Source organism: Anopheles stephensi, unplaced genomic scaffold, assembly GCF_013141755.1.
Source record: "Anopheles stephensi strain Indian unplaced genomic scaffold, UCI_ANSTEP_V1.0 ucontig184, whole genome shotgun sequence".
In the NCBI taxonomy this organism is placed as follows: domain Eukaryota; kingdom Metazoa; phylum Arthropoda; class Insecta; order Diptera; family Culicidae; genus Anopheles; species Anopheles stephensi.
This window is the reverse complement of record NW_023405107.1, coordinates 1-2,500: the sequence shown is the minus strand read 5'-3', so window position 1 is coordinate 2,500 and position 2,500 is coordinate 1.

Here is a 2,500-nt window from a genome sequence, read left to right as displayed (position 1 = left end):
GCTGTGATTACACATCAGCCTGGAGATCGCCTGCGCAACCCTGGCTGCCTTCGCTGTGACGTAGTCCACATGTGGCCCCCAGGAAAGATGGTCCTCGAGCATTAAGCCGAGGTATTTGATGGTCCTGGTAGGCCATCTCTCCTGGCCTTCAATCGCAACTGGACAGTTGGTGTTATAGCGCCGCATTGTGGAAACCAGCACGAGCTCAGTTTTCGCTGGGGCGAGCTCGAGATGGTGCGCCGTCATCCAGGCGCTTATCGCCGCTATCGCCGTCTCCGCCGCTTCCGCCGCCGCCTGTGGTGTGGTGCCTTTCGCCAAGACGACTAAATCGTCGGCGAAGCCCACCAGCTCCGTCCCCTGGGGCAACTCCAGTCGCAGCACGCCGTCATACATCACGTTCCACAGGGTGGGACCGAGAATCGATCCCTGTGGAACGCCCGCCGATGTTGATCGCCGCACCGGTCCCTCGCTGGTCTCGTACACTAGCTCTCGTTCTGAGAAATAACTCCTCAGAACTCTTTGAAGCGTTGCAGGGACACGCTTCTCCTGCAGAGCTAGTGCAATCGCCTGCCAACTCGCTGCGTTGAACGCGTTCCTGACATCCAATGCTGCCACCATCAGACATCTGGGATCCCGCGAGTTGGTGCGATGGAAGGACCGGGCTTGCTGGCCTAGTTCGACGACGCGCTGGATCGCCTGCACCGTTGATCTCCCACGACGAAAGCCATACTGGGATGGTGAGAGCAAGATGGCATTGCTCTCTTCCAGGTGGTCGTTGAGACGGTTGAGGATTAGCCTCTCGAACACCTTGGAAACCGCTCCCAGCATGAGCAGCGGGCGATACGAAGACGGGTCCCCAGCTGGCTTGCCTGGCTTGGCAATCAGCACCAACCGCGCCTTCTTCCATGGCCTCGGGAACTCGCCGCGCTGCAGAAGATCGCCGTAGACTCGCGCGAACACCTCCGGGTGCTGGCGCACTGCTTCCTTTAGCGCTGCATTTGGGATGCCGTCAAGTCCCGGAGCTTTTGACGACGCCATCCTCGTTGCGGCCATAATCACCTCCTCGCTGGTGATCGGTGATACATCCGCTTCGTCGTCCATCTCAATCGCTGGCCACTCGAACGGCGGATGTGTCGGGAATAGGGTGTCTACAATCGGCTGTAGAACTGCGCGATCAGTCTCAGGTGGTGTGCGACTGCGCAGTTTGGCCATCACCACCTTGTACCCCATCCGGAACACATCATCCTCCACGCTATCTATCAGCTCCTGCATGCATCGTTCCTTGCTGTGGAGGATTTCCTGCGCAAGCAGCCCGCGTTGCCGAAGAAGATCGGAAGATGCGACGGCTCGATCTTCAGGAGTGGTAGCCCGATGGCGTTGTCCCTCAGCGACTGCGCAGCACTCCCGCAACCGCTCGATCTCAGGCGTCCACCAGTACATCTTCGGCGAGACACGAAAGGTTGGCCCGGTGACTCGCTGCATGACCCCGTCACAAGCAGCAGTTAAGCCGACGAGCAGTTCGTCCGGAGTTGATGCGAGGCTGAAGCGGCTGTTTGAGAGCGCTATCTCAAAGCACTCGCGATCGAACTGTGCCGTCTTCCACCTCACTCCGGCGTGCCTTGCTAGGCCGCTGGTGTTGTGCAGCCCTCCTCGTCGCTGTAGCTGGTGTTGATGCTGCTGATGTCGTCCACTCTGGCTTGTTCGCCTACTTGGAATGGCTACGCTGAATGCGATGTACCTGTGGTCACTGCCAGAGTATTTGTTGACGATACTCCATTCACCCGGAACTGCGACGCTTGGCGAGGCAAAGCTCACGTCGATCACGCTTTCACGTGCGACTCCGTTGCCGGTGAACGTTGGCTCGCTTCCAAGGTTCAGCGTCAGCAGCCCGAGATGGTTGACCGTTCCCATCAGATTCTCGCCTCGCGATGTTGTGCGAGCGCTGCCCCATTCCTCGTTCCACGCATTAAAGTCGCCCTGCTAGCACCGTTGCAGGATACCCGGCGAGCGCCATTTCTACTGCTTCCAAATAGTCGTCGAACTCCGCATTGCTGATGCTGGGCGGTGCGTAACAGCTGGCAAAGGCAACGCCCCCGATTGTTGCAACCACCAATCCCGAGGCTGCGCTTCCTCCAAGATGTTGAATGGGGTATTCGCCGGTTGCAACAATAGCCACGTTCTGCTGCTCGTCGATCGCCCATTTGATGTTGTCACGCGGAGGCCTGTACAGTTCGCTGGCGATGACAACATGCGCGCCAACCTCCTTCGCCGTCTGCAGCATAAGATCTTGAGCTGCACGGCTCCGCCCGAGATTGATCTGCAGGACTTTAACGTCGGCAGGTCGGGTGACCTATCGAGTGCGGGCCCTTGCAAATCGCGCAACACGGCTCCTCCTGGCAATCCATCGCCAGATGGCTCGTCTTCCCGCATCGGATGCAGGCGTCCGATCGATCGATCGCGCTCTTGCACTTCGCCTGCACGTGGCCGAGTTCCAGGCAAC